Below are 25,161 nucleotides of genomic sequence, written 5' to 3' on the forward strand. Positions count from 1 at the left end.
CACTCCAATCTACACTACTCCCACCACACCCCAATACACCCACTGTCACTATAATGTGCCCCACTCCACTCCAATCTTGCCCACTCCACTCCAAATGACCCCAGTCTACCCGACTCCCTTCCAATCTACCCCCTCCAATCTATCCCACTCCAAACTACCCCACTCCAGTCTACCTCAATCTACCCCACATCAACCTATCACAATCCACCCCACTCCACTCCACTCAACTTCAACCTACATCACTCTAATCTAACTCACTCTACCCAGCTGCAATCCAAAACAATACACCCCACTCCCCTCTACTCAAATCTACTCCACTCCACTCCAATCTACCCCATTCCAATCCAGCCAATCTACCACTCCACTCCAATCCAATCCAGCCAATCTACCACTCCACTCCAATCTACCCCAATCTACCCACTTCAATCTATCCCACTCGAATCTACCCTACTCCACTCCAATCTACCCCACTCCACCACAATCTAACCCACTCCACCCCAATCTACCTCAGTCCACCCCAATCTACCCCAGTCCACCCCAATCTACCCCAATTCACCCCAATCATCCCACCTCCCTCCACCCAATCCAAATCTACCCCACTCCAATTTACCCCACTCAGCTCCACTCCATTCTATCCAATTCTAACACTCTCCATTCCACTCTACCCTACTGCACTCTAGCACAATCAACCCCACTCCAATCTACCTCACTCCAATCTACCCCACTTCACCACAGTCTACCCCAATTCACTCCACTCTACTCCATTCTACACCACTCCACTTCAGTCTACCCCACTCCACCCCAATCTACCCCAATCTGCCTCACTCCACTCCAATTTACCCCACCCCACTTTAATCTACCTAGCCCACTCCAATCTACATCACTCCTATCTGCCCCTTTGTACTTCACTCCAATGTACCCTACTCTACTCTACTACAATCTATCAAATCTATCCCACTCTTCCCAAATATACCTTGCTATAATCTACCCCACTCTACCCCAATGTACTCAAATCCACTCTACCCCAATCTACCCCTTTTCACTCTACTCCAATCTATCCCACTCCAATTTACATTAATCCATCCCATTCCAATCTACTCCACTCTACCCCCTCCTCCCCACCCTGTTTTAGTAATGTTGTACAGCTGCGACACTGGTGTACATCATGGCTAAAACACATTCTCAGAACCAATAGCTCTCGTATAGGTGAGATTTATTGGCTTTGCCAATGCTAGTTTTCAAATGCACCTCTTCTTTCAATCCATCCTTTGCGCACCTCCTGTCTGTCACATGCATGTTTGCATAAATCCCTATTACTATATCGCTGCAAAGGGCCAAAATCTCATTAAAAAAAAAAGACAACCTCTCCTTTGAAGGTCATACCATCAACCTGACAACAGTTAATCTCCTGTAGCCCATCTACTAATACAACCAACTATCTGCATGGCCTCCCACTAAAGATCACAACTGACTCCTATTACTTTATTCTACTACATAGAGCTTTGAGTAAGTGCATTAAAAGTTTTCCCTAAGAGCACAAGACTAATCCCAATAACCAACAACAACCACTGAAAAAAACACTAACCTTGGATACCGGAGTAACGTGCTGCCTGGTGTAAATCACTTGAATGCCTTCTTAGGGATAGTGAGTGGTATATAAAAGCAATTCTAATACAGTACTATATGTAATCGTCCTGCCCGACACTAATACCATAACACTCAGCAGTTGGGCAATCGATTGCAGTTCATACAGGCTGTATAATAATTCTCTTACACTGCTTGACACACTTACACTCATATAAGACAAAACTGCCATGTTTTGGTCCATCGCCCAGTACTGTACCAGTCCAAAGCTATAAACCACCTATCACCATCTGTACAGGAATCTATGACATAATATCGACAGACAGAATATAGACATACAAAAATATTGACACAAAAATATCGACATCAAGAATATCGGAGTTCTATCTACATAAAGGTAAGTACAAAAATATCGAGAAAAAAAATATAGTAGTACAAAAATATCGAAGTTAAAAATATTGGTTTTTAAATGTATTAATAATAATGTAAAAATAATTTTAAAATACATATAATTTAACAAATTATAAATATAAACAATAAAACATGTTTAAAAAATAATAACTAACACATATACATTTAAAATAAATTTAAAACTCTACATATAAATTAATATATATGCTTACACCACATATTGCAACAGTAGGAAAAGCATTGGATAGCGTAGGGGTAAATATTACTATTCCCACTCCAGAGGATGCAACAGTAGGGAAAGCGTTTGATAGCGTAGGGGTAAAAATTACTATTCCCACTCCAGAGAGTGCAACAGTAGGGAAAGCGTTGGATAGCGTGGGGGTAAAAATTACTATTCCCACTCCAAAGGGTGCAACAGTAGGGAAAGCTTTGGATAGCGTAGGGGTAAAAATTACTATTCCCACTCCAGAGGGTGCAACAGTAGGGAAAGCATTGGATAGCGTAGGGGTAAAAATTACTATTCCCACTCCAGAGAGTGCAACAGTAGGGAAAGCGTTGGATAGCGTAGGGGTAAAAATTACTATTCCCACTCCAGAGAGTGCAACAGTAGGTAAAGCGTTGGATAGCGTAGGAGTAAAAATTACTATTCCCACTCCAAAGGGTGCAACAGTAGGGAAAGCGTTGGATAGCGTAGGGGTAAAAATTACTATTCCCACTCCAAAGGGTGCAACAGTAGGGAAAGCATTGGATAGCGTAGGGGTAAAAATTGCTATTCCGACTCCAGAGGGTGCAACAGTAGGGAAAGCGTTGGATAGCGTAGGGGTAAAAATTACTATTCCCACTCCAGAGGGTGCAACAGTAGGGAAAGCGTTGGATAACATGGGGGTAAAAATTACTTCCCACACTACTCCCCCTTTAACACACCACACACTACACATACAAAAAAACACAATTAATATAAATATCAATTAATAACAATGAATATTATTACATTGATGTAATTATAAATTACCTAATTAACACATATTAATTAATAATTAATTCCCAATTAATAATTAATTAACAAGATATTTACAAGAATAAACAATATTTATTAATACATTATTTATAATTAATATTATGAAATTATTTTAAAAACTAATTACCAATTAATTAATTAACAATTAATTAACAATAAATACCAATAAATAAATACAATCTCTTTAATTAATTTATTTTAATGTCACACCCTATTCCCCTATAAACACACAACCCACTACACATAAATAAATCACATACAAAATGTAATTGTCATTCAATCACTTAATAATAATTAATTACCAATTAATTATTAATTAACAATAACAAAAAATAATAAATATTACTACATTAACTCTAAATAATTTAAGTAACTAATTAATAATAATTAATTACCAATCAATTAATGATTAATTAATACTTATTTATTAATCAAAAATATATTTTTTAATTAATTAATTATAATTAAATTACTTCCCACCCTATTCCCCTATAAACCCACAACCCGCTCTGATACTAAAACGCAAAATGTAAACACAATTACTAATTTCTAAACAAAAAAACATGTTTAACAAACATATAAACAACATAATAAAATAGATAACACTAAACAAAATGTCGATATTAGTAGCATACATACCTTAATATCGATATTCTGTCTATCGATATTATTGCACATCGATATTCTATACCATCGAAATTAAAACATCGATATTATTGTATATCGATATTTTAATTTCGATATTTTGTCTCTCTACCCTGTACAGACATGGTATAACTGGAAAGGTCTGCCATATACCACTGTTCAAGATAGGACTTTAAATGTGTCCACCACTGCAGGACGCAACAAGCTACATACTATCACTGATTCTTGACATCTCACAATGACAGCCAGATATGGCAAGATATTAACAAAGTCCATGGTAAATCTCTCTTCACCACTTTGCCACCAACCTGTGTTCGCTCAAGACCATAAACTTTAAACAAAATATCTCAGCATGGACAACCCAGTGCAGTAACCAGACAAGAGGATTAAGATCATGTGCAATATCATAAAGGAATCTGTAGGATTCTCAAAGCTGCCAGCTTACTAAAAACAATAAGCGCATGCCTGACTCTCTCATTTCTTCATCCATTACACTACTAAACCGTGTGTTCCATAACAATATAACCGCACCTAGGTGGTCCTCACAGATGACATAGAAGCACTTCACACATTTGTTCAACACAAAGACAACACCCTTCCAACCAACAACCCTACATAATGTAGCATGCTGGCCATGTAGGCAAGCGCTTCAGTGTCCCACATAGGGGTAGTAAGCACAATGTAAATGTTGCAATACAATACAATGTCGCCATTGAGTTGGAGTTGTCTAGCAGCTCGTAATGGTATGGCCGTGCCCACCAGCAAAAAATGCTATCAGACATGGCGTCAAAAAATAAGGCGTCCCTTTACAGGCCATTTTCACTGGTGCTTAGAGAAGCAAGAGGTTTTTTCTGATAAGAAGTCAACAACAGCTCCACTATAGGGAAAATCACTATTGCTCCACAATCAAATGGGGCAGGTAATATGTGAGGTGGGTGGACGGGACAGGTTGCAACTAGGTTCTATTGGTAGTAATTTCTTGGAGCTGGTTCTCCCAGAATTTTAGTTTATTTTATGTCAATGAAATAGAGTTAGTGCATTCTTCAGTATCCGAAGTTCCAAACCCAAAGCTGCATTTCAGTTACTGTGCATGGCAAGCCAGAAGAGTCTGACAAAGGCCCGCCATTGAAAGTTTTTGATTTTCAGGATTATCTTGTTCAAACTGTTTAAACATTGCAAGATAGCACTGTGCAGACCACAAGCCGGTAATTAGTTAGAATGTTTTACAACTATATATATTTATATATATATATATATATATACTTAAAAAAAACAAGGTTACAGGCACGTTAATGTTAGGCTCAGATTTCGCTCAGACAAAACCAGTGAAATTCAGCTGTTATAGTTACCTGAGTTAATTATAATTTATGCCCCCACAATCCTCTGCTTATGACCTCACGTATTACATCACTCATGACAGGGTCAGTGACATCACTGATGACATCATCCACAAAACAACTCAAGCAACCACTCACACCACCATACAACCTCACGTTCTCACACAACCACTCACATACCCATTGACAGACCCATACCAGTACTCCTATACCCACTCACTCTCCATGGAGGCACTCACACACCCACTCACTCACGAGTGATATCTGAGCCTAACTATAACGTCCCTCTAACCTTTGTTTTTTTTAATGAATTAATTTTTTTAACTAGTAGTCGTGTTTCCAGAGTGATGGAGAAAAGGGCTGGGGCCTTCGATCAGAGCACAGAAATGCTGTTGTGTCGGACTTACTGAAGGTAACAGGAGGACTTCTGGGCTCCCAAAAACCCTCAGCATCCAAGCGGACTTCATCCTCCAACCAGCAGTGTGCCAGGAGGCAAGTTTACAGAGTGATGGAGAAAGGGGGCATGGCCTCCAAAGACCTTTCAGCAATACCGCAGTGTGGGACTTACTGGAGGTAACAGGAGGGCTTGTTTGCCCCCAAGGACCCTCAGCATCCAAGGGGACTTCATCCCCCAACCAGCAGTGCCCCAGGAGGTGTGTTTGCAAAGTGGTGGAGAAAGGTGGCATGGTCTTCGAGGACCTCTCAACAATCCTGCTGTATGGGACTAAGTGGAGGTAACAGGAGGGATTGTTGGCCCCCCAAGGACCCTTTGGAGCCAAGGGGATTTCATCCCACAACCAGTACTGCGCCAGGAGGCGCGTTTGCAGAGTGGTGGAGAAAGGGGGAGTGGCCTCTGAAGTCCTCTCAGCAATCATGCTCTGTGGGAATTACTGTAAGTACCAGAAGTGCTTGTTGGTACCCAAGGACCCTCAGCATCCAAGGGGACTTCCTCTCCCAACCAGCAGTGCGACAGGAGGTGCTTTTGCAGAGTGGTGGAGAAAGGGAGAATGGCCTCCGAAGACCTTTCAGCAATGGTAACAAACCAGCCCAAACAGCCAAGACTGTTCCTATTGGAGCAGAGTCAAGACTGATTTGCATATAGCTGGGCCCAAACTGAGATTGCATGGTGTGCAAAATAATGATGGACTGGGATGATGCCCAGAGTGATTACCAGTGACTGAGATTATTTCAACATTCTACCCACCTAAGTTTAGTAAACTTATTGTGCTGCACTAAGAAGGACGGGTATGCTCAGACGTGGGTCCCATGCACACTGTGTCACTGGAACCATGTAGTACCTGGCTGATGAGCCCATAACTAAGGACAAAACCGGTCTTGTGTTAGTTGTGTTCTGGTTCAGGGAGGACCTGGCTTGGCAGTTCGGCCTGGACTGTTTCTATAGGAGCAGGGTCAATACTGATTTGCATATCGCAGGGAACAAACTGAGATGGCCTGGTGTGAAAAATAACGATGGATTGGGATGCGGCCAGAGTAATTGCTGGTGTCTGAGATTAATTCAAGCATTCCATCCACCACTGTTTTGTATACTTATTGTGTCGCCCTAACTGGGTCGGGTATGCCCAGACGTGGGTCCGGTTCATACTGTGTCACTGGAACCATGCAGTAACTAGCTGATGAGCTGATAATTAAGGCGAACCAGTCCTGGGTTGCTTGCGTTCGGGTTTAGGGAGAAACGGTCTTTGCAGTTTGGGCTGAACTATTCCGACTGGAGCAAGGTCAAGAATGATTTGCATATAGCTGGATCCAAACTGGCATGCAAAATAACGATGGATTGGGATGCGGCCAGAGTAATTACTGGTGTCTGAGATTAAGTCAAGCATTCCATCCACCACTGTTTTATATCCTTACTAGCTGCCCGTCCCGACGTTGTCCGGGTATGAAATAGAATGTGTGTAATGTGTGTATTCAGATACGGTCAGTCGCGTGTTTTCCCGCTTGAGGCCCAGCTGCAGCCCTGGTTGATGTTAGCAGGCGCGTGTCCCCCCTCTTGAGGCCCAGATGCAGCCCTGGTTCATGTTAGCAGACGCATGTAATTAGTGTAGTGATCCGCCGCCTGAGCCCGGCTACAGCACTGGTTGATGTTAACAGTCGCTTGTAATTTCGTTTAATGGGAGCGTTAGCAGCCGCGGGTAAATCTGTTTAATTTGAGAGTTGTGGGACAGCGAGTATGAGAGGCTGCAGTAATTGTCCCCCCAGATACGCTCATTCGCATGTTCCCCCGCTTGAGGTCAAGCTGCAGCCCTGGTTGATGTTAGCAGTCGCGCGTAATTAGTGTAGTGATCTGCCGCCTGAGCCCAGCTACAGCCCTGGCTGATGTTAGCAGGCGTGTGTAATTTGGTTTAATGTGATAGTTCAGTAACAGCGCGCATGAGAGGCTGCAGTAATTGTCCCCGCAGACACGCTCAGTCGCGTGTGCCCCCGCTTGAGGGCCAGCGGCGACAGTCTAACAATTAGAATTGTGTGAGTCTTGAATGATTGTTTCCCGCTATTCTTATTTTTTTATGACCCACACCGACGCTCTTCGGCCCGAGTGCTTTTTAGAAGCACCCAGGCCAAGCCACACACTGCGTTCGGTCCTTTCAGGCGCACCCAGGCCAAGGCACACACTGCATTCGGCACCCCCAGTATGTGTGAGATAACGGGCACACTTCGAGGTAAACGCCTTTGTGACGCCCCCAGTACACAGCCACAGCAGACGATCTGATTAATGTACGACCCAGATGCCATGAAGTGCGGAACGTAGCACACGCCCCCAGCGTTTGTCACGCCCCCAGCCTGCCCCTTGATGCGGCGCAATTGCGTAATTGGCGCTTCACATGGCATGAAGGGCGGACACACGCCCACAGCGCAGACACACGCCCACAGCGTTTGTCACGGCCTCAGCGTGCCCCTTGATGCGGCCCAATCACGACTCCCATTGCTTGGAGGGTGGAACGTACTACACGCCCTCAGCATTTGTCACGCCCCCAGCACACGTCCACAGCAGAACGTAGACACGCCCACAAGGGACTACTTTGCTGGCACGGTTCTTTTACTTTTTAAATGTATATGGTGTCCATCTGCATAGCCTATGTCCTTCGGCTGCAACTGCCCTTTCAAACGCTGTATTTGGTGTTGTGATTGGTGCTGTGGTTCCTGAGATTACCCACCTCAAAGGTTTGGGCTCTCTCTTTATAATATTAGTATGGATTGCCTCAGACTAAGGACTTTGGCAAGACTTTTACATTCCTTACTGTATCAGATGTAATGCAGTGTCATTACCCTTATGAAACAGATCTGGAAATTCACCTCTTTAAACTATATTTCATTAAATATCGGAAGTCAAAGGCTACCAATCTTTTTTCAACCTTCACATTTTTGCATTATATCCATCTCCGATATTGTTTCATGTAAATGTTCATATATTCTACATTAACCTTAACAAGTTACCTGTAAAGCACTCTGCTACTGTGTGGCCAAGAGGGACAGCGATCAATGACAGCCCAAGGAGACGTCTCTGACAAATGGAATGTTTAGTTTTTAAAAAGCAATAAACCACATCAAACTGACCATCAGTGTGGACTTGAAAAATACCAATAATTGCCTGTGCCCAGCAAGGCCGGGGCTATTATTGGACAGGTCGCATTGCAGCACTGTGTCTAAACAGCATCTGCAAATCGACAAGAAAAATCTTTGTTCTTTGTCAGATGTATCAATCCAGCCCAGCCCAGCGCAAAGGGGTCATCCATAAGCGACTGCCGCAGACCTACCTCATCAGTATTCATGAGGTAGAGTGCATTCTGTAAATACTTGTCAGCCTCAGCAAATGCAAGGGTGGAGGCCTGCAAGTGACTGCAAGACTCCAACTCTGCAGTCTCTAATATGGCTCCTGTCCCTCAGTGGGACACAGGTCACAATTTCAAACAAACTTTGGTAAAGCCCATAGGTCTGGCCTTGGCAAGCTGGTTCGTTGGTTACTGGATTTTTTTATTACAAACAGATGCCACAAAAATAAAAATAAAATATGCATCTACATAAACATGGCTGCCATAAGCTTGCAGTATAAGTTTTAGGCGGCTGCTTTACTAGTGATATTTTTTTTAACAATTGTAATTGCATTATTATAGCACTTACTACCCCTGATGAGGCGTTGGGTCACTTTTTCGGCTAGTAGCATGCTACTCTGGAACCCAAAAAGGATTAGTGGTGAATTAGTATAGGGAAATATTAAATTCATTTGAGCGGTGGACAAGTTAGTCTGTTATTTGGATTGAGAAGGGGAGGAATAAATGAGGGAAAGGTTTGCATTTATATAATGCTTGCTACCCCTGATGAGGTGTTGAAGCGCTACTCCGGAACCCAAACAGGATTAGTGGGGAGCAAGGAATTATTCACCACCTAGACAAGCTCTCAAAACGCAGGAAGCTAAAACGTCACTCCATAACTACTTTTTAAATAATTGAAAATAAATCTCCGTTTACCTGGGCACCTGAAGAGTAGGCAAAGTAGCTGATAAAGTTATTATAAAATATCAATTTTAATAAAGCGCGTTTGAAACATCTTCGTCACTGAAGTGAAAGTAACTAATTTTATGCAGTACATGTAAACAGGCGTTATGCAATCCCTCAAAGGAAAGACAGCCAATGGGTAAAGTGGCCTTACTCATTGCCCCATGCTGTGGTGGGCGAAAGTAAAATGCAAATGGCAATTAAACAGACCAACGAACGAAGCCTGCTGCATGTTGTATCTGTTTATTTTTAGGAAAAGCATTATTTGGCTAGACCACTAAAGATGTGTCAAAGGATAGACGTAAAAAGTGGCACATTGCAAAAAGGCATCAGGTGGGCCATGCACCGATGCCTAATAATATTAATACTTGGATTTGTATAGCGCTGCAATTCACCAGTGAGGGTCTCTATGAGCTGTTCATAGGCACAGGGAGATTAAGTGATTTGCCCAAAATCCAGGATGTTGAGCGAACCGGGAACCTGGAATCTGGATCCCCAGCTTCAAAGTCTGCAGCTCTGGTCGTTAAGCCACATCCTCTCTTGGGCCGCCCTGCACCCTGTGGGCATGAGCTGTACAGACATGCATGAAGAGGCCAGTTTCTGAAAAGTAGGAGCTGCTGCACAGAAGAGGCCCTCCACAAAGCATCTTTAGAAACAGGTTTACCTTTAGAGATGCCCATAAGGATGAAACCTGAGGTGATGCAGCCTGAACCACCAAGGACCGTCTCCAAACCAGGCCGCAACCCCTAATCTAGTAGGGGACCTTCTCCAAAGACTTTAATGTGCCCAGCCAGTCCAGCATTCGATGTGTTACATTTCTGGCCTCATTGGCCTGACTGCCCAAGGCAGTTGTTACCATTCTATGCTTTAAACCCGCAGGAGGGGTTGCCAAATCTTTTGACCTTTTGTCTTGTAAATCGAACGGAAGGGGGGTAGTGGCCCCTTAGCCGCCCCTTTTTCTTTGCAATATGAAAGGCATCGCAATATTGACATTATGGGTGGCAAAGACGTTGCAATTCGCAAGGCCCATTTCATATATTATTTACAAAGTCAGTGTAACTCTAATGCACTTTGTTTATATTGTGCTGAGTTCAGCCTCTTTTGAGCAGCAGACCTTTTGAGTTGTTCACACTCACAAAGCCAGCCATTTTGTATGCTTAAAAAGACTCATGCATCGGGCCTAGAACATATCCGGCCAACCGAGCCTGGATCAGCGCCCTTGACGGCATCTCAAAGCCATAGCTGTGGGCACTTCTCCTTCCCTCGCTGTCAGCCCTCCAATTGGTTGCCCGATCTCTCTCCCCACAGAGGTACACCGAGGATTCCCACCGACAGCAGCCCAGGCTCCCACGTCCATGCCTGCTGTGCTGCTCCAGCTCAGATATTTCTTTTATTTCCGGTCTTTGTAGTCTTACTTATTTGATTATTAAACAGGAATACTACAAGTCCCAGAATTCAAAGAAAAAAAATCTGTACTCGAGCAGCACACCACGAATAGACCTGGGAAACTTGGCACTATGCACTGGCCACCAGTGATGGTGGCACAGTCACCCAGCAACCACCTGAACCCCACAGACTCCCAGCCAGGACTGCCACGAGCATGGCAGGTAAAACAATATTGCAGAAGCAGCAAAAGCCAGTGTGTTCACCTTTGAATTAGAACGTTTAAACAGCAAATACACGAAGAAATGACTTCAGATCTATATTACAGCTGTCTAAACTACTCCCAAACAGAGTTAGAACTGCCATGTTACAAATGGCTGTGGTGGATTTTGGACATAAATATATTGAAAACCCAGGCCTTAGTTCCCTCCAGGGTCTCAAAGCATAACAAATGGCTGATATGATTCAGTGACTAAAATCAAACATATTCTGTTAGTTGTTCTTCCATGCGGTGAGTGACTGGAGTGACAGTGTTTGTTATTTTGACTCTGCCGTTTCGGCGATGCCTTCTACGCACCGCCGGCCCCTTTAAGAGAGGCCCATCTCTCATGCACGCACAAGACTGGCCGCGTCAGCAGCACCTCGATTTAATAAAGCCGTCCGGCTCCGGGCTGGGGCAGTGCGGTACTCCTCGCTCGAAGCCACCACAGCCTGTGCTTGTTATTTCCGATTTGATCACGCTGAGTGCGCTGGCCGACAGCTCGCGCCTCGAGGCGCTATAGGCTGACGCGTGCGTGCCTCGCTGGAGAGGGGGCAGAGGGCTTGGGGCAGTGTCATCACATTCGGGGAAGGACAGTGGGCGACAAACAGTGTGGTTAGGTACTCGGACGAGGACTGGAGACATTTGTCTGGGGCTTCGGGTTGTGAACAGTGATTCTGTTGGGTGGGCAGAGATCTGGGATTTCTTTCCAGGTGGGCACGGTGGCACTGGGGGAGGAGGGCAGGGGGTTGGAGGTAGGGACCAGTGGGAATGGATGGAGGCTGTCTGCCCGTCACTGGGTAGAGAGCTCAGGACAGTGCCAGGTGTAGGAACGGACAGTGGAGTGGGGAGCAAAGGCGGGGGACAGTGTGACTATTTATTTATTTATGTGTAAGGTTTTATATAGCGCAGGCTAGACCCGTGGGTATCAGAGCGCTTTACTAGGGCAGAGTGCACCTAGTTACAGATTGTGTGCCGTGGGAAAAGGGGCATGTCCAGGGGGTGAGGCAGTGGAGTAGTGGTTAAAATCTGGGGCGGTGTGACTTGGTCATAGGGCAGAGTGCTGCAGAGTCTGTCCCATGGGGAACGGGACAGAACACTGGTTAGTGTCCGCTGGAGACGGTGTCATTTGGGACAGTGGCCGGGACACTGTCCTTGCTGGAGGCACAGGGGGCTCGGGACAGTATCACTTGCGGGAGATGGGGTCGGAGAGGGACCGGGGACAAAGTAGCTGAGTAGGGTGCTAGAGACGGCGTCTGGTGGAGGGGGTCAGAATGACCGGGTGGGAGGGGGTATAGACAGGGTACAGTGTCGCCTGGAGGGGGTAGGACGCTCCTGCTGGTCACGAGGGGGTGGACAGCAAAGGCATTGAGACAGAGTGAGCGTGGGTGGGGCAGGGAGCTGGGCGAGTCGCCGGGGAGTGGAGGCTGGACACAGTGTCACGGGGAGGGCAGAGGGATGGAAAGAGTGCCAGCAGGGGAGGGGGCGTGAGACAGTCACTGGGGGAGGGTGTACAGGGCTGGCGGGAGTCAGTGTCACCGCTGGGGGGGACTGGCGAGGGGGGAGGAGATTGCAGTTTTCATAATCCCGGCGGTGTGTCTTTGATCGAGGATTATGGAAGCAATCTGAAATATTAAAAGCTGCATTCTAAGCCCGCGGCGGGACAGCAGATGCGGCGGACGGGCTGAGCGGGCCGGAACCGCGCCGGGGACATGGCCGCGTGCTGCCTGGGAGCCGGGCGGTGCTGCTTCACGCCCCCCCAGCCGGATGCAGCGCCGCCGCCGCCACCGAGGTAAGAGATGTCAGCATGTTCATCCGTAGAGGTCACAGCGCCGCCTGCTCTGGTGACCGGGTGCCCCTCTCTGGGTGATGGGCATCGGCGTGTCAGGGACTGCTGGCCCTGGCCAGGGTGCCCAAGATGTAAAGCTCCAGAGGGGGTATTCGTACGATGCCAGGCTTGTGGCTGGCATCAGCGTGGGACCCGTGGAGGGAGCGCCTCTGCCTGGCCACCAACGAGAGAAACTTTCTGCCTGTCTAAGGTGTAGACTTGGCAGAAAACTCCTGCCTGGGTACCGGCGATGTTGCAATGCCCATGGGTGGGGGTCAGTGATGGGCTCGCCCAGTCCTGGCACTAGTGACACGGGGTCGTGTCTTGTCTTGTGTCAGGGAGGGGTGGAGTGGTTCTTGCCTGGGCATCGGTGAGGGGTGGTTTCTGCCTGAGTGCCGATAAATTTCGTCTCTCTAGGAGCTAGCGTCGCACTTCGTCTGGGTACCAGTGCTGGGATGCCAGGCAGCGGAGCCTGCTTCCTGGGTACCGGAAGGCTGATGTGTGCTTCTATGCAGTGACAGAAGGCTTCTAGGCGAAAGCTAGTGAATATAGGTCGCTGACGTCTAACAATAACGGTTATAATTATCACTTGTTTTATAGCGCTGTACACCACAGTGTTGTTGTTTCCACATGAAGCACATAGCAGGTGGTTACTGTCACCACACGTAATGGTATCTAATGTATCGACTTCAGAATGATGAAAGGCAGAGATTCCAACTCGAGACCAGCAGATGTCACCAGTGCGGGGAATAGTCATGGAAGGCCCCGGTTTAATACTGTACTGGTACCAGTCCAGGTAGAAACGTTGGCATGTGAGGTTGTGGAAGTGTAACTCTCGCACACCGAAAACCGTACCACCCCCCTGGTGAGGGGGAGGAAGGTTGCACAGAAGAACAGGCGGGATTTGAAGATGGGCGGGCAATATCATGACGCATGGACAGGGCTTTAAGTGGGCCGGGTCTGTCCGGGTCTGAGCACCGGCAGTTATTTTTAGAGAGCCTCGAAACGGGTCTCTATCGGGCTCTATTTTCGGACCAGAATACGTTTTTAAAAATATTTTTAGGGCTGTAAATAGAATAGTTATGGCATGTTTCATGAAAATCGAATAGCACATAGAAACGTGCAGGGAATGTTAGTGCAGCAGTCAGTGCACTCGAGGGGCAATCAGGAGAATGTGTCTGCTATGCACAGTGTCTCCGGCGACTCCAACAGCACAGCAAACCCTGTCCCATCCTTCACGCTCTGGCTCTACAAAGGCCCGGTATTTCGCACATCATTTAGCAGCGCCGCCCTCCCCCCATATAATCAGTCACGGCTGTGCCACACCTCGACGACGGGGCTTTTATCCCTGCTGATGACACAAGCACCGCCGCACGCTGCCCGCAGAGCGCGGCTCCGGGACCTTTTATGCTCAGATAGAATTTGTGTAAAGGTTCATCAATGTACATGAAAATGCTTTTGCGCGACCTCCAGGCAGGAATCGTTAGTCCTACAAAAAAGGAGATTCACAGCCTTTAATTTCCTTCCAGGCTTCTATCCCCTTAAGTCAGGGTTCTTCAAATTGTGGGGCGCACCCCCCTGAGGGGGCGCGGCACCATCCCAGGGGGGGCGCGTGCTCCACTCCTTTGTGCAGCGCGATGTAGAGACTCTGTGTGAAGGCGGGCGATTTCCGTTAGAGTGGGGCTGCAGGGGCCTAAGAGCTCAACAAAGCTCATTAGCATGCGAATGGTCTCTTAAAGAGGTGTGAAGTGCTCGGGTGCGGCTGCCTGGCTGAGTGTGTGTGTGTGTGTGTGCCCAGAAGCTGTGTCAGCCCGGGCACACACAGGCATGGTGAGATGGAGAGGGAGGGAGGAAGGAGACAGAGACAGACAGACAGACAGAGGGAGAGCGAGGGAGGGAGACAGGCAGACCGAGGGGGAGCGAGGGAGGGAGACAGAGGCTGACAGAGCGAGAGCGAGGGAGGCAGCGCGAGGGAGAGCGAGGGAGACTGAGGCAGACAGGGAGAGCGAGGGAGAGTGAGGGAGGGAGACATGCAGACAGAGGGAGAGCGAGGGAGGGAGACAGGCAGACAGAGGGAGAGCGAGGGAGAGCGAGGGAGACAGACAGAGGGAGAGCGAGGGAGACAGAGGGAGAGCGAGGGAGGGAGACAGGCAGACAGAGGGAGAGCGAGGGAGGTAGAGTGAGGGAGAGTGAGGGAGAGCGAGGGAGAGCGAGGGAGACAGAGTGAGAGAGAGCGAGGGAGACAGAGGGAGAGCGAGGGAGACAGAGGGAGAGCGAGGGAGGCATAGCGAGGGAGACATAAGGAGAGCGAGGGAGACAGAGGCAGCTAGAGGGAGAGCGAGGGATGTCGGGTGGAGCCGGTCACCAGACGTCCGTTATGTTGCCATGTGGGTGAATAGATGTATGGGTGGAGTGGTGGATGTATGGGTGGAGTGATGGGTGGAATGGTGGATGTGTGGGTGACATGGTGGATGGATGGGTGGGAGGGTGGATGGATGAGTGAGGGGATGGATGGATGAGTGAGGGGATGGATGGATAGGTGAAGGGGTGGATCGATGGTGGGAGAGAGGATGGATGCATGAGTGGAGGGATGGATGGGAGTGGATGGATGTGTGTATGGTTGGAAGGGTAGATGGATGGGTGGAAGGATGGATGGATCAGTGAAATGGTGGATGGATCAGTGAAATGGTGGATGGATCAGTGAAATGGTGGATGGATCGATGGGGGGGTGGATGGTGGACGAGTCAGTGGGTGGATGGATGAGAGAGGTGATGGATGGATGTATTGATGTATTGATGGGTGAAGGGGTGAATGGATGAATGGATGAGTGAAGGGGTGGATGTGGGGATGGATGGGTGATTGAGGAGGGTGGATGGACGGGGGATGGATGGAGGAATTTAGGGGTGGGTGAGAGGTCAATGGATGGATTCATGAGTGGATGAGTGGGTGGATGGGTGAAGGGTGGATGGAGGGATGGGTGGCTGGGTGAGGGGGGAATGAGAGCGAGGGGGAGGATGGATGGATGGATGAGTGAGGACATGGATGAATGATTGGCAGAGTGGATGGGCAGGTGTGTGCATAGAATGGTGAGGAGAGGAGCATGGAGATGGATGGGTCAGAGAGTGCATGTATGAGTGGGGGGAGGGTGGAGAGCGGGAGGGATGGATGGGTGGGTGGATGGATGAGTGGGGGGTTGAGTGGGTGGACGGATGAGTGACTGGGTGGATGGATGAGTGGGTGAGGGGATGGCTGGATGGGTGAGAGGGTGGGTGGTTGGATGGATGAGGGAGTGAGTGGATGGGTGGAAGAGTGGGTGGATGAATGAATGGAGGAGTGGATGGATGAGTGGGAGGATAGCATGGGTGAAGGGGTGAGTGGTTGGATGGATGGGTGGAAGAGTGGATGGATTGGTGAGGGGATGGATTGGGTAAAGGGATGGATGATGGATGGATGAGTGAGGAGGTGGATGGAGGGATGGATGGGTGAGATGATGGATGGATGGAGGGATGGATGGATGGTGGATGGGTTTGCAAGGGGTTTGGATGTGGATGGGGCACAGATGGAGGGAAGGAATGAATGGTGGGGGAGTTGGTGGATGACAAGGTGTACATGATGGATGGGGAGGGTTGTGATGACTTCCTTTGCCTTGGAGGATTGTGTTTTGAGCTGTGTGGTATGCCTCTGTCGTTTCGCCACACCCACTCACAGGCCTGCAGTTTGCTAGGCACTCTTGTTGTGTTGAGCATTGTTTGCCGGATATGGCCCGTGGAGTGCGCGTTGCAGTCGATCATGTGGTGTGCCGGATTCCCGAGGTTTGGGTCGGGTGGTGGGGGGGCCCAACATCTGGGGGAATTCAGCTGGGGGGGCTCAACCTGGAAAAGTTTGAATACCTCTGCCTTAAGTGTCTCACACAGGGTTTGTGGGCTCAGTATCCACACTGTGTCCTTCCGCATGGCTGGAAAAAGACCCTACACTGTGCTCCAGTTGGAGGGCAGCGAAATCATGGGTCAGAGTGGAGATATCATGCTATGTGAGCTGCCCTGTAGGAGGAAGTGAAATCCTTAGAAGAAAACGTTTTCCAAAGGTAGGATAATTGGAGGAGTTTTTCATAGGCACACAATGCTAGTTATCCTGATTTAGACCACGCCCCCTGCGTGGGTAGGCCACACCCCTTTAAAAGGTTTGCCCCGCCCCTTTTAGAGCACCCCCAGTTTTTTTTTCCCACTTAAAGCCCTGCGCATGGAGACCTTGCCTCTTACAAAAGCTGGCGTGGTGGTGTTGATGGATCCCGACTCCCGCGGCTCCGCTCTATTTGTCCCCTTGGGGCGGGCACCACCACCCAGATGATCAGTGTGCCCGGGGGCAGCACGGAAGAATATACTGACACTGCATCTGGCCACACATTTTAACTTGTCCAAAGTAGTGTGGTTTGCCTTCATTTTTAATTCAGACTTTGTGTGTGTGTGTATATTTATATATATGTATATTTATATATATATATTCAATTAAAAAACCATAGGTTTCAGGCCTTATATAGTTAGGAATTAGCATTTAAAAAACCATTGAATTTGCTCCTATATAGTTAGTTGTACTAACTATATTTCGCGCACCCGCAATCCACTGCTGCTGATGTCACATATTACATCATTCATGACATGGTCAGTGACATCACTGATGACATTACTGATGACATCTCAAATGACATCACTGATGACATCACTGATGACATCATCCAGTGACTGTGTGTTTCTGTAAAGTTTAAATATGTTTTACATATTGAAGAATGAGTGGATGTATAAGTGTCTGGATGAAGGATTTAGTAGGTGCCTGACTGACTGTATGAGTGAGTGATTAAATGTGTCTTACTAAATGCATGGGTTAGTGACTAAACTGTCTGAATGTGTGCATCAGTATGTCTGTTGTTGTGTAAGCAGCTGCATGTGTTGATCAGTAGCTATATGAGTGGCTATATGGGTTATTGATTGGTTGCCCAAGTATTTGAATGGGAGACTGAGTGTGTGTGTGTGTGGGTGGCTTGGAGGTGTTTGACTCTGTGCATAGATGTGTGAGCAGTTGATTCACTAGGTGTATGAGTTCAAGAGTGCATGTGGAAACAGCTATATGGGCGGTTGACTGAGTGCATGGGTGTGTTGGTGAGTGAATGGATATCTCAGTGCTACATGTCCAAGTAAGTTCATATGTAAACAAGCATTTCCAATGCAATAGGTCTCGCATTAGTAAAGTTTGAGCTATTAGTATTGTAAATGACTTTTTTTTTTATTAATGTGTTGGTTTTGGAAATAGCTAAATGAATAGCTTTGTCATTTACAATGCAAATAGTTATAAATTTTGCTATGCTAATGGAATCATGCATTTGCTCTGCAATGTTGTGTTAACACTGTCTATGCTAATGGTCACAGTCCGCTTCTGGGGACAGGGGGCTGCTGGGGGTGTTTTGTTTGCTGGCGCATGACGGTGGGGTTAGGTCACGTGGGCGGGAGTCACATGGACAGGGATGGCACTTGTGCAAGTATCAAAGTTGAGAGCATGTGAGAGGTAGAAAGCTAAATGTTGCAGGGGCAAAGTAGTGTGTGCATGTTGCAGGAAGGTGCTAAGCGCGAGTGCATTGTTAATACTGCAATGAAAAGTGGACACTTTAATTGTAAGAGTACACTGGGAATGCACTTTCATGGTGATGGATGGCATCAGTGGTTGGAGGTTTTTATTCGGATGGCGGGCGAGTGTGTAAATTAAACTTGAGCTTAAACGAGAGATTGCTGCGAAAGTATCAAGAGGTGCTAATTGCTAAGTATGCTACATGTATTGGGGGCGGGATGCTCTCTCTTCTGCCAGCTTAATTTATCTTAGGTTGAAGGGATGGGGTAGGTTTCTGAAGAATGTAGAGGGGGCTGGAGGGTTGCAGTGCTAGGCTCTGGTGAGCGCCAAACCTACGGCGGGGCCCCAGGTCACTCGGGGTGAAAGCTGTCTAAAAGGGGAAAGGCGCAATACAGAGAGCAAAAACTTCTCGCTGGGCAGGGGGGGGGGATGTTGATATGAAGGACACACTGGGAGGCTGCACGTGGGGGATGTTTTATGCGTTTTGATACAGCGCGGTGTGTATGTATGCAAGCAGTGACAGTGTGTATGAGCAACATATGTGCTTGTGTGTGGAGAAAGTGCATGTTTGTGTAAGAAGTGGTTGTGTGTGTAGAAAGTGCCTATATGTGTGAACACTGTCTGTATGTGCTAAGTGTTCGTATTTAAATAATGCTTGTATGTATAAGTGCTTGTGTGTATAGCTGCTTCTGTGTGCACAGTATCTGTGTGTGATAAGTGCCTGTGTGTGTTAGCACTGTCTATGCTAATGGAATTATGCATTTGCTCTGCAGTGTTTGTGTATGTGCGCAGTATGTGTATGCGAGGTATGTTTGTATATGAAGAGTGTCTGTATGTGTAAAGCAATGTCTATGTGCGTAAGCAATGATACTGTGAATGAGCATTCAATGTGCACATGTATTTACACTGACTTAAATTTTAGCAATGATAGTGTTAATGAACAAGCAATGTGCACATATGTTTATTACCATTGTCCATTTAACTGTTAATAGCAGTACTATACAGCACTATTCCTTAAACAATATATTTCTTGTACATACTGTTGCAACCATTTTTTTTCAGTTCATAGGAAAGCAGATATTGAACTAACAGTTAATGTAGCTTGAGCCACGCATTCACATTAAAAACATTCATATAAATAGCAGCATTTATGTATTTTTTATGCTAAGACTACATTACATGCTGTAGCAGCCTTAAACATTTGTTTTTAGTAATTAGACTTGAAGGCACTGTTTTCGAGCTAACATATAAGCAAACACTAAATTTACAGAACTTTTAGTTTGTGAAATATATTTTTTTAAACACCGCAAAATTTTGCGCAATTCAACATAGGTGCACAAACAGTACATAATGTTTGTTTTATACTTCCCAGCCCTCACGTATTCAGTGACACATGTTGCCCAGAGAGACACAACACGTGTTAGGAGTAGGCATCGGCCCTATAAGAGCACAGGTAACAATGGGAAGATGCAGTGCCTCTCTATGACTGTCTAGCTGTGTTTACTGTTGGAATTAGCTTGGAAATATGACGTCTGGGGTTCCGAAGCCGATGGGGCTGAATTATCCTGTCATCTTGCGAGGTCGACAAGACGAGCAATAATCGTTCGAAACTAAAACTCGCCGCCCTAAGTGCAGCGAGAGTTAAATAATGCACATTCTTTCTTAGCATAAACAGCTTGTGCTGAAGCCCTGTCTCTTCAGGCTTGTTGGAGGATTGCGTCAAACCTCAGCTTGCTCCAGCCTGGGCTGAAGCTCCTTGGGTGTGTGCGCCTCACACTGCGGTGGTGGTCTGTGGGGGGGAGGAGGGGGGGAGCGTAGGTTAGGTGCTCGTTTCCAAGCCCTTTTCAGTGTCAACAGACAACAATTACTGACACAAAAGCCAACCTTTACATATGGGGCTGCGCGCCTGCGGGGGAGAGGGCGGGGAGGGGAAGGGGCGCATTACACAGCGAGGACTGGGTGGGGATGCAAATCGTCCTTCTTGAGACTCCTTTAGGGATAAAGGCTCTGAGGGACAAGATGAAGCTTTTTATGCCAAATTGCCAGTTCTCGTTGCCCCGCTGGGCCTTTGTTACTCAAATGATGCCCACGTTGTCAAAATTAGCATTTCTATGTACTGTTAATGGGGGTACTGCAGTGCGTGCGGCAGCAGCCATAAGCACTTGATGTTTATAAGCAGACTGAAAGACGCTGTTTTTGGGCTTGTTTTTAGTTGGGTGAGAGTAGGCTGTGCGAAAACGCGCGCACATGTTTTTTTTATAGCAGGCAGTTCATTATCGAAGCAACATCGCGTCAAGTTAGCCTGCCTACATTATTCGATTAGACGACAATTAAGGATGAAACAAACCGGACTCCGGAGGTGTGGGGGGAGGTGGGGCCTTGCTGCTCCGGGGTTTTTCACTGCTCAGTGCCCAGCAGCCGGCCTGGTTCCTCCTCTGCGGCGATGCCTCGCTCCTACCTCAGACGCAGCTTCCCCCTGACGGTCTCGGACCTGTCCCCAGTGGCCGGCTGTGGAATTGCAGCCCCTGCGCCAGCAGCAGCACGCGAACGAGGTCAAATCTCGACCACAAAAAGCGCGTGGCACTTTGCTGTCCACATTCCCCCAAAAGTAACAACATTAGTTGTCTCCCTAGACAGCAAAGCTTCGCTTTACTTTCGTCTAGCGAGACCTAAAAACAGTGCATGTGAGAGTTGGCATATATAAAGACTATACATGAGAGCCAGTGAATGTGCTAGTGGCTGTATGGATCATTGTGTACTTGTATCAGTGATTGTATAAGAGAGTAAGTATGTGTTAGTATATGTTTGAATAAGTAAGGTGTCGTGTGTATAAGTGTATAGTTGAGGAAATGGAAGTGTGATTGATTCTTTGCATGACTGACCAGGTGTGTGAGTAACTCCATGGATGAGTGGCAGTGTGTGAGTGTCTGTATAGGTGTATGAGTGCATATGATAGTGTTGTATTGATGAGTGACTGTATGTATGAGTGATTCTATGGGTGAATGAGTGAATGTGTGTGTAGACCTAGGAATCAGTGAGTGCGTATGTAGTAACTGGTATTGGTGTGTCAATGGTTTCAAGAATAGTAGTCTGTATTTAACACTGGGTGTATCAAAGGTTATATTAGAGTGTGAGGAGGTGCATCGTATTATCACATGAATGATATCATCAGTGATGTGATCAGTGATGTCAAATTAGATGTCATCAGTGATGTCATTTGAGATGTCATCAGTGATGTCACTGACCATGTCATGAATGATGTAATATGTGACATCATCAGCAGTGGATTGCGGGTGCGCGAAATATAGTTAGTACAACGAACTATATAGGAGCAATTTCAATGGTTTTTTAAATGCTAATTCCTAACTATATAAGGCCTGAAACCTATGGTTTGTTAAGTGAATTTGTAAGGTTTTTAAAATGCTAAATCCTAACTATATAAGGCCTGAAACCTATGGTTTTTAAGTGAATTTGCAAGGTTTTTTAAATGCTAATTCCAAACTATATAAGGCCTGAAACCTATGGTTTTTTCAGTGAATTTGCAAGGTTTTTTAAACGCTAATTCCTAACTATATCAGGCGTGAAACCTATATTTTTTTCAATAAATTTCAAAGGTTTTGTAAATGCTAATTCTATTAGCGGATAACGTTTATATATGTTATTATCCTTCTGGGACCACCTGAGCAGCCATCTTGTTTCTCAGGAGAAATGAGGCACAAGAGAGCACAAAACAAGAGTGGAAAACGCGAAAAGGGGGCAGGGTTGAGACCCCCTGACCCCCTAGCCCTTCTCAGGACGTCCCAGAAAGACCACCAAGTGCAAATAATTTTTTTTTTTTAAATCGCGGGGTACGCGCACCGTACGTGTACCGTACGCGTACGGTGCCCGTACCCCGCGATGTTTTCGATTTTTTTTATTTTTTTTTGCCCTTGGGGGTCCTTTTGGGACCCCCTGAGAAGGGCTAGAGGGTTGGGGGGTCTCTACCCTGCCCCCTTTTCGTGTTTTCCACTCTTGTTTTGGGCTCTCTTGTGCCTCAGTTCTCCTGAAAAACAAGATGGTGGCCAACACTTCCTGGTTTGGATCAGAAACTCACTCGCGCACGTAAGGGTACGCGCACGTACGCGTACGGTACGCGTACCGTACGCATGCGGTGCACGTACGGTGAGCCTATATAGATATATAATTTGCTCAAATTCAATTTTCTCAACAACTACTGGAGGGATTTTCACCAAATATAGAAAAGGCACTACTGCATACCTGTCCCTACCATTTTGCCAAGTTTGGTGTAATTCCGTTCAGCCGTTCTGGCTGTAGCCGTGTTTAAAGGTCCCATAGAAAATGCCATTTAAAACATTTCAAATTCAATTTTCTCAAGAACTACTGGAGGGATTTTCACCAAACATAGCAAAGGCACATCTGCATACCAGGCCCTACCATTTTGCCAAGTTTGGTGTAATTCCATTCAGCCGTTCGAGCTGTAGCCGTTTCTAAAGGTCCCTATGGAAATTAACACGGGGAAAACACGTTTTGGGACTCCCCTTTCGGCCCCCGCTTGACGAATCCCCCCGAAACTTTCAGGGAAGGAGCGGAGCGGAGCTGGTCAAAATACTGGAAAATCAAACACAGATTCCTCAATCGGCACCAAAGTTATTCCCAATAGAATGTTGAGCGCATATAGATATATAATTTGCTCAAATTCAATTTTCTCAACATCTACTGGAGGGAATTTCACCAAATATAGAAAAGGCAATACTGCATACCTGTCCCTACCATTTTGCCAAGTTTGGTGTAATTCTGTTCAGCCGTTCGGGCTGTAGCCGTGTCTAAAGGTCCCATAGAAAATGCCATTTGAAAAATTTCAAATTCAATTTTCTCAAGAACTACCTGAGGGATTTTCACCAAACATAGCAAAGGCACATCTGCATACCAGGCCCTACCATTTTGCCAAATTTGGTGTAATTCCATTCAGCCGTTCGGGCTGTAGCCGTGTCTAAAGGTCCCTGCGAAATTAACATGGGGAAAACACGTTTTGGACCCCCCTTTTTTCTCGGCCCCTGCTTGACGAATCCCCCCGAAACTTTCAGGGAAGGAGCGGAGCGGAGCGAAGCAATTTTAAGGACAATTACACACAGATTCCTCAATCGGCGCCAAAGTTATTCCCAATAGAATGTTGGGGATTTCCTATGTAACTAGGTCCTAACTATATATATATATACTATATTTACTAAAAAGAGGAATAACATTCTGCCCATCAGAATCAATGGACATAGCACAGACGAGAATTGATATATATAAGTATATCAGGAAGATAAAACTAATGAAAACCTTTGAGGAAAATGAAAAAATGGCAACCTATGCAAAAAATAGAAAACAAAAAATAACAGATACATCCAATACAGGAGAGAGTCTAACAACAGCGGACTTACCAGCACTGACAGAACTCACGAATATGGACACAGATAATGAAGGAGACATTATCTCTGAATCCCAAATAGTCCAACAAAAAGGCGCAGGTTTAAGTGGGATGAAAGCACCCTCAAAATTCTATCCCCAATTACCTCAAGGGAACAAAATTGACTTATTCCAAGAGGCTATTGTCAAAGACATTTATAAAATCAAAGGACAAAAGTACAAAGACAACCTATCCAAAGATGAAAGAACTGCTCTGAATAATTTGAAAGATGACAAAACAATAACAATAAAGTCCGCCGATAAGGGCGGAAATATCGTCATCCTGAACACGAGTGATTATATGGCTGAGGCTCACCTTCAGTTGGACAACAAGAAATATTACAGAAAATTAGAAACTAATCCAACGAAAATCTACAAAGAAAAATTAGATCTTAAACTTCAATTGTGGAACAATCAAAATCTGATAGACGCAGATGAGAAGAAATTTTTGTGTACTGATCATCCAAAAATGGCTACTATTTACTTTCTACCGAAAGTACACAAGAACCCACTAAAACCACCAGGGAGACCCATTGTGTCATCGAAAGGGTCCCTAATGGAGCCAATTGCAAACTATATTGATTTTTTCCTTATGCCGTTCGTTACCAGCTTAAGCTCATACTTACGTGACACAACAGACCTCTTGAAACATCTAGATGACCTACCATGGCAAACAAACTATCTATTGGTGACAATGGATGTTGTGTCCCTGTACACGAATATTGACAACAACATTGGTTTGAAGGCTTGTGCTTCCTTTCTGAAGGAACGAAAAATTCAATTCAATCAACATAATCAAATGCTGATTGACATGGTGGAAATGTGCCTAACCCAAAATGTATTTCTTTTCGGAGAAGAGATCTACCAACAGATCCATGGCTGTGCTATGGGTTTCTCATTCAGTCCAGCATATGCATGTCTCACTATGGGGTGGTGGGAACAACAGATCGCTTGGCACACGGATAATGACTTTTATGTGGAGAAAATCGCCAAATGGGTAAGATATATAGACGATCTTCTGATAATCTGGGAAGGAACAGCCTTGGAATTTGAGAACTATTTCCAGATTCTCAATTCCTCCACTTCCAACATCCGTTTTACATACCAGATCAGTAAAGAAA

The sequence above is a fragment of the Lissotriton vulgaris genome, chromosome 1_1 (assembly GCF_964263255.1).
Source record: "Lissotriton vulgaris chromosome 1_1, aLisVul1.2, whole genome shotgun sequence".
Classification (NCBI taxonomy): domain Eukaryota; kingdom Metazoa; phylum Chordata; class Amphibia; order Caudata; family Salamandridae; genus Lissotriton; species Lissotriton vulgaris.